Raw genomic sequence first — 11,446 nt, 5'->3', positions numbered from 1 at the left:
CTTTTATTCAACCATGTCTTTTATTCCGTATGTGACCATCCTGACGGCCTTATAGATTCCGGGTGACGATTATCATCGTCATCCTTGCTTTACTACGACTAAAGTTAACAGCCTTGATTATCTTTTTGGTATGGGTAATACCTTCGTTTTTATGATCCGGCGGATCATATATACTTTGGTTTTACTTGCCCATTTTGTCAACCATGACTCTTTCGTCCGGAATGACTTATTTTCATGAATTTTTGTTAGGTTATTCATTTATATCATCATTTACATTGGTCTTTGTCCCTTCTCTCGGGCTCATTATTCTAATGTAATACGCTTCCGTTACCCGGCTTGTGTTTACGTTTACCATCAAACATTTTACTTATTTGACTCGTTTGGGTGCCTTTTTAATTTGTCCCATTAACCCTGCCCTTACTACATCGGATGTAAGTATGTCCATCATAAAAAGTTCATGGTACCATGTGTTCACTACTTACTTGGCCAGAGTAAGTGATCAACACCCGATATACATGACCTTTTATAATTTTCATATTACACCCCATATAAGTAACGCTCCTATTTAGCTTTCTTGGAAATAATATCCTGGATAGGTATTCTATTCAGGTTTTCCAAGCTTTTAATTTACATATGCAACAATCATTCTCTACATGTTTGTTGCATGTTGCTATTTGTGCCATTGAATCTAAAATGTGCACCTGATAATGCTTGCCCTAACGGGCTTCTCTTGTCGTTAACCTTGTTCGCGATCGCTACGCAATTTAGGTCCTTGATGAGTATGCTCTGCTTATCATACCTCGGGCCGTTCCTCCGTCATACCCGCAATTTATTCATTTCTCGTCATCTTCAGATGCGAGTTTCCTTCAATTAAAACATTTTTAAAGGTTAGTAATGTCGACATCCATTATCGCCCGTATTATAATACGAGGCTTTCTGCTATACGTGTCAATGCACGTAGTTTCGTTAACTGTATCAATCATTTTAATTGGGGTAGCGTGTGTTACGCGATAACCCTATGTGTTGTTTACAACACTTTAACATGCTAAATCATTAACATACCTGTACTTACCGGATTTGCGATCAAGCCTCGAACCGAACACTTTATTCTTTAACCATGAGCTCTGATTACCAACTTTGTAACACCCTTGTTATTATTTTAAAGGTTTTCGTATATATAACGAAAATAAACATGTAATTACGATTAAGGATCCTTAAAAGTACGAGTAATTTAAAACTTTTACAACTTAAAAGTTTACAACATAATATAAATAAGTTCATCGTTTAAAATGACAACGAAACGCCGTGCGAAAGCTTGTGTCTTTGATCGTGTTCGGTCCTCCCTAAAGCTTGATCTTCATCCGGGAACTTCAAGTATACCTACATTTCTATAAACCATCATAAACGTTAGTTTTGATAGTTATACAATACAACAAGCCAAGTTCTCTAAGCCAAAATTACAACAAAACAACAATTTTCAGCTTGTACACCCGTCGCGCGCCGCGACGGGTTTGATCAATTCTTGCCGCGTGCCGCGACGATGGTCGCGTGCCGCGACGATGATATTGATTGGTTGTCGCACGACGCGACGGCCCCGTTTCAACAGAAAGTTCACTTGGCTAGTGCTGCAGATGCCCAGCTCCACTTTTCTAACTTAACCTATACAAAAACGTGCATAACTTTTGATCTACTTAACCGTTTTACGTGATTCTTGTTTCTATGTGACCGTAATTCAATTACGGACCCGTTTATTCCATCAGGTCACATCAAGAGCTGATTTTTAAGCAAACGACTTAAAATTCAATTATCAATCTTTTTGACCCATTCATATTTAAAAACCACAAACTTGTTTCTGAATAATCATTAAGCATACATCGGCATGTTTAACTCAAAATCTTTAGTTCGGGTTCGTAACTTTAATGGATTATGCGGCTAATACTTAAGCTATGCGCATAATTCTTTTGACCCGTTTAGAAGATTTAAACCTTTAAGATTAAATCTTTCCCCTTATTATGCACAATCAACTTTTATACTTATCTATGACTTACATATTCATAATACATGTTCTTCAACGACTAATAAGGACCGTTTACCCGGTTTAACGTTCATGGGCATTATAGCCAACCTCCGTCTTTCTTTTACGACGAAGGACTATCAACAATATATTTGACCAAAATCTCGCATTTTAGCCATAATCTTACGTATACGTACCTGGCTTGGGTCAAGTATTGACCCGTTTAAAAATACCTTTCTTTAATAAATCGCTCCTTGATAGTGACGCAAATTTCCATACACTATTCATCCCTGTGAGCATAAAACTTGACAAGCGTTTGTTAGTCGTTATTGTCAAATGGTGTTAACTTCACCATTTGACCCATTTAGTCTAAATGACCAAACATAACATAATTGTAGGAGGATGGTATTTATTTACCATTTTGCTCAATTGGCCCTCATCGGATTCTCATCATAATGTCATATTTCTTTAAATCTTTTTTCTTACATGTTTAACCCATCTTGGCTTATGCCATAGGGTATCTTTTGAACTTAAACTTAGTTTTGTCAACACATGACTACCATTTTATCCCTTTTTCTCATTATAAGTTACCCCATGAGATAACATTTCAAAAACTTGTTATTTGTTCGTCATCTCTTGACTTAATTACCGTTTTACCCCTTTTTACCATTCATTATGGTTTTCATCACTTTCGCTTATTCCGACCCGTTTCAATTTACGTCGGAACATCACATTTCAAATATTAGCTTATCATTTTCATAACCTTTATAATCATTACGCATTCTAAAATAAAAGGGTGTAAGATTTACTTACCTTGCATCCATGCCACGCTTTTCTTTCCATACTCGCTCCGCTTGACCCGCTTCATCCACAAGCTTCCACCTAGCTTGTTAAGCGCCAAACTATTATCCAATGTTCACAAGGTGGTTAGATTAACTATAATTTAATACGATTTTCCACCTTAAACATTTCTTATCATTAGCACTCATCCGAACACCTAATATAATCACGTTTTACACACAACCAAGTAGTCCGCGATTTCATTTAGGCATTTCATATCACTGAAAATGGGCTGTTTTTGGTGACCTGTTTAACATGTTTAAAAGTCTTCAAAAATTATGATTTTTTTATGTGACGTACCTCTCGGAGGGTTAGGCCTTGTTTTAAAATTTCAAGATCTAACTCTTTACCAAAAAATCATAAAAATTCATTATTAAGCTGCAATCAGATTCGTCACTTCAGACTTCATCTTACGAAAAAATTCATTTAAAATTCCTCGTTTATCCGATTGACGAAATTCCAGTTGGGGATTTTTGGAATTACCTGAAGCTACCTACAGTAAAAATTTGAGATCATAAATCAATTCTTAAATTGAGTTATGACATTCGTAATGGGCTGCAAATTCTGCCAGAAAACGCAGCCTGAACCTTCGATACCGAAAAATTCATAAAACATTCAATTTTCGTCGAAAAAAATGCAATTCTAGTGGGGTTTTAAAGATATTTCCTGGAATTACATTTTAGACTCAAGAAACACATGTTTTTGTCACGTTTTGTCCACGTTACAGCCAATACAAGTCGGCTGCAAATTCTGATCGGAAGCTGTTTGAATTCAGCTTTCAATTAAAACATGTTTATGACATTATAACAATATTTTTTAGCAATCAAAACCCTAAAAACATCACATACACGAATTTAGCATCAACAAATATGAATTTACTTCATGGAACTCAAATTACACTAGAATAACTATCAAAATCCTAGTGTTTAACATGTTTCTACAAAACCCACTTATCACCTTCAATGGTGATTATGAATTTTGCTACAATTAGGCATGATTTCATCATATACTTGTCTAGGGTTTACCCCTGGACATTATATTGTTCCTATATCACCTATATAACAAACATTCAACCATAGTTTCGAATTCTCTAAGTTTACTCAGAAATTCAACTACAGATTTCTCATGAAATTTACATACCTTGTGACTCCTTTTTCAGTGGAGATCACTAATTCGTGCTCATATTTTGATTTAGAATTGATTTGGACCTTCAATTTGAGAGATTCGACAAGAACTAGGGTTGTGGGGGTTTCTCCTGGTCGCCCTGTGCTTCTGATCGAACTCAAACACACACAAGTGTGTGTTTTGAGTTTTAATTTATGTTTTATTATTGTTAGTTTCGAACTAAACACTTTTAGTCCCTCAACTATTGTTTAGTTCTTATTTTTAGTGTTTTATCCCACTTATGAGTTACTACAAGACTTTTATCTAACTAGGTTATTATTATTCCTAGTTAACTTATTGGATTCCGGGAGTTATAACCCGTCTTATTTAAGTCCCGCTAAGTCGGCCTGTCATAAGCTTTGTTTTTCTCAAAACTTTTATTCTCTTTTTATTTAATATTAGGTTTAATTATTTAAATCCTAATATTTACCGGGTTAATTTTACCACTAATCGGAATTTTACCCGTCTTTTAGTATTAATGGGGTTTGATTACCAAACCCGTTTTCGGGGTGTTACAGTTGCTGAGCCCGCTGCTCTTGGTGATCACAACACTACAACCACTGCTGTGAAACCCCCATCAACAAAACTCAAAAAGACCAAAACAAAATCCAAAAAGCCCACCGAAACCAGCAAAACGGGTCCTCTGGAAGATGAGATCCCAGAGGTTAACCCCGTGACAACATAGATGTCACTACAAACCACTGTTGCTACTTCCTCACAACATGTGGAAAGATCTCAACCCATAAATCAAACTCCTCATGATTCCTCACAAAAGGAACATGTTGTATTCACAGGGACACCACAATATGATGTCATACCCTCATATGAGAGTATACTTAAAAGCCCTTCTCCCGCGGCAATGTCTCTTTCGACAGCAATCCCTTCATCTTCCATTCCACCAAAGTTTGTAACACTGCTTCAAGCTATTGACATTCAGAGTGATAGCAATCCCTCTCACGAACACTTTACTGAGAGTTTAACTTCAACAATAGCTATGTCTGAACCTTTTCAGTTACCTAACCCAGAAATAGTTGAGGAGGCTACACCTCTTGAATTTCAGCAAATTCTTGATGGTATTTCAAGTGGAGCATCTACTACAAATGTCAAATCCACTGATTTACATTTGGACAGTAGTTTCATCAGTCAGACTCCTTTGAAGGCAACCACTGCTGTGTCTATCAAGGTATCCACTAGTGAGTTCAAGTTAACCACGGGTGAGATCACTAAGGTAACCACTGATGCAGAGGGAAGTCCCCAGAACCAAAAACAGGGGGTATCTGCTAATGAAAATTTGGAGATACCTCCTCTTTCAAAAGCAGATACAACCACCTCTGGTAGGAATTCAGATGATCCTATTAAGTTAGGTGATGGATTAAAATACCAGGATTTGACGGACATGATATCTAACTTGGAAATAACTGTTGCTGATATGAAAGATCAATTGAAGCAGTTGGTAGATGCTTTCAAAAGTCGACCTTCTCATCAGCAGTTATGCCAAGAGCTTTGGAATTCGGTACAACCCATTCTTGCAGCTCAAAGGGAACTGGCTGAGATTCAACTTAATTCCCACATGAAGCTAATTAGAGTTATGGTTGAAGCAAGATACAAAGACACACAGGCTGACATCAAGGGCATAAAAGAATGCATTGCAAAGTTAACTGGTACTACCCCTGCACCTGTGTTTGAAAAAGACGATGAAGATGATGCTGAAAAGAGGGAAAATGATTCCATGAAAAACTTTGGGAAACCAACACCAAGGAATCAGCCAAAACAAAATCCAAATCCTGCCGAGCAAACTTCTGCAAAATCTCCTGGAAAATCTGATACTAGTAAGAAAAAGGGAATTGATGATTCCGTTAACAAACAGATAGATAAGGAGATTGAACGAAAGCAGAAGAGGAAGCATACAAAAGAGAAAGATGAAGTGCTCAACATTGAAACTTCAAATAGAAGAAAATCACAGAAAGATAACAAATCTCCTGTTGTCATATTTCCTAAACCAATATCACCACCAGAAAAACCAACCACTGCTGCGAAACTCAAAACCACTGCTGAACCTAAGAAGTTAGATTCTGATACACCTAAAACAAAACTCTCACCAGAAAAACCACCTGTCAAAAAGCAGAATATAAAATCCTCATCACCACTGCCAACCTCGACTGAAACAATTGTTGATGCAACAAATGTTTCAGCATATGTTAAGACAACAACGGTTAAGACACCGGTTGTTTCAACAGTTGTTAGGGGCTGTTTGATAGCCTCTGAATGGTCATTAAGAGGCTACCTCTTAATGGAACCATTAAAAATTTTACCAATGAGAAGGTGAAAGAATGTGAGATGTGATGATTTACCATTCAGAGGTTACCTCTTAACCATTCAGACTTGAAGTTACCTCTTATTCATTCAGAGGTTTTAAACCATTAAGAGGTAGCATCTGAATGATCATTAAGAGGCTACCAAACAGCCCCTTAGTCAATCCAATGATTCTACCCAATTTCAATTTCCATCACAATCAACCCTTACAGTCATGGCACCTTTTTCTTCCCTAACTCCTCCTTCTCCAAAATCTGTTTACACAAGAAAGAGAAAATTAATGGTGCATGAAGAAGAGAGGGAAGAAAAAGATATACCCGCACCAATTCCGTTATCAGCTACTCCGTTCATTCAAACTTCACCCAAACCATTCGTCCCACCTCCATCAACAAAGATCAACCCATTGGCAGTAACTTTCCCTCTGGAACTCCTTGCAGTTCAAGATGAAATGACTCAATTTTACACAGAGGATGATCCATCCAAAATAACCTTCCCATCTCTTCAGGGATTCGAAACTCCAAAGAATATTTATGAATATCTGAAGCTAAAGGGCAAGCAAGCAGAAGATAAGGCAAATGAAGAGTGTAAACGGCTAGGAGACATTAAGTTATCAGCTCGCATGCAACATTGGCTTGGTGAAGTCAAGAAGTTGGAAGATTTTGCTAGAGACCTGAGTAAGAATATGTTAAATCTGTCACCAAATGCTGAGCTAGAAAAGACATTAAGGAATGATTTCTTGAACAGTATCATGGAAACCAAGCCCTACGAAGCCTATAGGTCTGATTTCAAAGACTGGCCCCTTGAGGCTCTTAATGAGGAAGTTAATAGAATTGAAAAGATGAAAAAAGATCCTCAAATGCCAAAATCTGCTCCCAACTGGAAACAATACAAAAAGGTTGAAGTGGATGAAGTGTTGAAGTATAAGAGAATGAAGGCAGAACTTGTAGCAGCTAAGGTTGGGACTGCTAGACAAATTGGAAAATGGACTAGGCAGTCTATTGATCGAGCTTACAGTAGGTTAGAAGAGCGAAGAAAAACAGATCCATCCCTTCCTAAAAAGCCAGTATACAAAGATGAAACGATTGTTATACGTCGGCAGACCGTTACATCTAAAAAGCTGTTCTCATCAGCAGATGTATCCATCGCTGCCTTGAACCAAAGAAAAAGACAACAACTGATGGATGAGGAAGATGAAAATAGGTATGCTGAGTACAGAAAAGAGTCTATCAGAAATCGGTTACGATATGGATTGGATGATGCTTCATTGCAATTACAAGCTCAAGTTGCTCAAACACTTCAGAAGTTGGCAAGCAGGCCTCAATCGCCAAACTCCTCTCAAATAAAGCTTCTCCCAAGAAACCCATCAAACCCAAAAATACTAAAGTGGAAGTCTGACAAACAGACCCATGAATTGACTTTGACCAAGTCTGATGGTAGTGTTGAAAAGATATCAAGGGAGAATGCACTTGGTCTGAATCCAGTTGACCTCCAAGATCTTTTTAACATTCAGCTTGATAGGGATGAAGATGATACTGGTTCCTTGGATTTTGAGCTCCAATTCAAAGGGCAAATCAGGGAAATGTTGATGAGAGAATAAAGATCCGCTGAATTCTAAATCTGCTGATTCCTTGATTTAGTTTTGCTGAAAGTTGTTGAGGCAGGTGATTGTGTGTTTGTAGTTAACGTTTGCTTTAAGTTGTATTCAAATTCTATGAAGTGCGTATGTCTATAAACAGTTTATATTGTCTTTTTGGGTAAGCAGATAAATTGTATGTAACTGATATATTAACCGATAATCTATGTTTATAGTTGTCTTTTAGCTATAATAGATAACACGTTTTGGTACAATATCTATGCACGTATCTATATGTTCTATTAATATGTGTTATGCATGCTTGTCTAAGAAACGACCGTGTTTGCAGCTCTCATTTTTAATGAGTATTAAATTCTTTGTTAATAATATTATTCTCTTAACATCTGTTTACTAACCTTTGTCATTTCTGTTGACTGACCTTTTTAACATAGGTTGACTAACATGCATATCTGTTTACTATCTATCCATCTGGCAAGCTCTGTTGGAGATAATGGATAACATTTTTTAGGAAAGTCTGTTGGAAAGCAACAGAAGTTTTTAACAGTTAATAGACAACAGTAGTTTGCTATCAACATAATGGAATTGCTGTTGAATAAACCTATTGACCATTAGTGTATATCAATTTTATAAGTCTGCACTAATTATTTTTTATTCTCTGTCAATATGAGTTATGCATGATTTTCAAAGAAACAACCCGTATTTATTATAATAAAATAACAATTTCCTTGGATTTTCCTAATCATTTGAGATGGTGGTCGTACTCATATGTTTGAATGCACATGAAGAGAAACATGGAACGTGCAATGTTTGGTACTATAAATAATTGGATCATTTTATAAAAATAATAATAACCACTAGTTTTTCTTTCAGGATTGTGACAATACATCATCCAATCATTCAAATCATTTTCATGTCTAATCATAGTATTTTATTAATAATTAATATGTAAAGGTTATCTTCTATCTAGTAAACGAAAATGATTTTAGATTGTTAAAAATATTTAAAAAACTAGTAAACGAAAATGATTTTAGATTGTTAAAAATGTTTAAAAAATATTGTTGTGTGTGTATATTTTGATTGTTAATAGATAGAAAACTGGAAAATTGTCTTTCATTAAAATGAAAAATGTCATGTTATTTAATGGCTCAATTAATTATATATTTTATTCTGACAGGAAATGCTTGACATTTTTATTTGACAAATTACAACAATTTGATTTGATACTTTTTGTCGAAGTATCGAGAATGATTTAGATTAAAAAGGCATGATGACCCTAAGTTATGGGATACAAAGATGGTCGAGGATATAATAGAAAGTTTATTTTGATAGAAAGATTAGGAAGTAATCTTGATTATCTATTTACTAATTAAGGCTAAAATTAAATGAGCGAAATTGAAGAAAAAAAATGAGGGGTATTCTAGTCAATTAAAGGCAATAGTTTCTGTCTCCTTCAATTTCCCTCTATTTTTTAAACGTTAATAACACTTTCATACGACATTATATTTTTATAAAAATTGCAACAAAAAAACTAACATTTTTTATCTTTAAAACGAGTATACTATTGCTATACTTTCGATTTTTTTTTCAAAAACTCAGTTGCGTAAAACGCAATGGACAAAATCCATAAAGAATGACCTTTTTTCTAAAACGTAATTGACAAAAAACACAAAGAATTATCTTGTTTCTAAAACGCAATGGACCAAAAAACACAAAAGAAATGTGTTATTTCTAAAACGCAATGGTTGAAAAACACAAAAGAATGATTTTTTCTAAAACGCAATGGACTAAAAATACAAAAGAAAGTGTTCCTTCTAAAACGCAATGGACTAAAAACACATAAAAATGTGTTTTACCTAAAACGCAATAGACTAAAAACACTTCAAAATGTGTTTTCCTAAAACGCAATGGACCAAAAAAACACATAAAAATGTGTTTTTTTCTAAAACGCAATAGACAAAAAACACAAAAGAAAATGTTTTTTTTTTCTAAAATGCAGTGGACTAAAAACACATAAAAATGTCTTTTACCTAAAACGTAATGAATTAAAAACACTTCAAAATATGTTTTTCTAAAACACATTAGACCAAAAAATACATAAAAATGTGTTTTTCTAAAACGCAATAGACAAAAATACAAAAGAAAGTGTTTTTTTCTAAAACGCAATAGACTAGAAACACATAAAAGTGTTTTACCTAAAACACAATAGGCTAAAAACACAATAAGATGTGTTATTTCTAAAACACAATTTACTGAAAATATAATAAAAAAACTGTTTTTTCATTCCTTTGTAAAACGTAATGACTCAATACAAAAACTCATATCGTAAAAATGCAATTCAAAATTTTCTTACAAGATCGAAGCCAATTTCTTCATATTTCTTCAACGATTGACGAAATTCGGATGCTAGAAACACTTACCAGTGATCGAATGGAACAAATCGAGTGATTCGCTTCAAAATCACAGGAAAAAAATGAGATATTGTATGAAATTAAACTGGGTTTCTTAAAAAAAGTTAAAGAACACGTTGATTGGGTATTTGAATCATTGATTGGTGACGAAAATCGCACTATAATATAGTGATTATTGAGATAGAAAGTGAAGAAAAGGTTGAAGATGGTGGGGTTGGAAGTTACAGAGAAAGAAGAAAGGAGAAGATTGAATAAAATTAAGTAAAATATCCTTCCCCTTTATTTTTAAATTTTGAGACATGTCATAATCTTATTGTTTCCTATCCTTTCTAGTCAAAATAAACTTTCTATTTGATCATCTCTTATAACAACCATCCTAGAACCCTTAACGTGATCCTAAACGTCCCTAAATATACACCGTACGCGAGAAACGAGCCCGAAATACCCTTATCCTTTTAAAAATCAACAAAAACAAATATTATAGTCGCTCGCGGGCCGCGACCTAGGCACCCTGGGTCTGTCGCGGGGCGCGACGGCTTAAACTTGTCTGGCACACAATTGTGCCACGTGTCAAACACGTGGCAGGGCAACCCTCTTGAATCGACGAAGCTATAAACGCCACGTAGGCTCTCGCGGGGCGCGAGAGACTGGCCGATCAGCCTATAAAATGGGTGGTCGAGCTTATTTGTTCAGTCGTTCATTTCCAAAATCTCTCTCAAACTTTCTAATAGTTATTATTATACCCGGGCAAAATACCCCCTATAAAGTGAAGCTCTGCCTCGTTGTAAGTATTATAACCCTGGTATTACCCTACACGATCGATTTAGGGCTCCGTAACGCATGTCAAGGCTCTGTCTGACTCAGTCGTTGGAGTTCTGTCTCGTGTTACACCCGATTGATCTAGGATTCCGTAATGCATGTCAAGGCTCTGCCTGACTCAATTATTGGAATTCTGTCTCGAGTTGTACGGTTAATGTGATTTTGGTTATTTTACTAATACTATGCATTGTTTAATTTTAATAGATAATAACCAGGAGATTCCCAGAAAGCTTTAGTTTTACCTAAAGTAAACAATGTGAGTACATCTTACTTTTTGTCACCTTTTGTAAACTG

This window comes from Helianthus annuus, chromosome 13 (assembly GCF_002127325.2).
Source record: "Helianthus annuus cultivar XRQ/B chromosome 13, HanXRQr2.0-SUNRISE, whole genome shotgun sequence".
In the NCBI taxonomy this organism is placed as follows: Eukaryota; Viridiplantae; Streptophyta; class Magnoliopsida; order Asterales; family Asteraceae; genus Helianthus; species Helianthus annuus.
The sequence above is the reverse complement of the archived record's forward strand: the minus strand, read 5'-3'. Positions refer to the sequence as shown.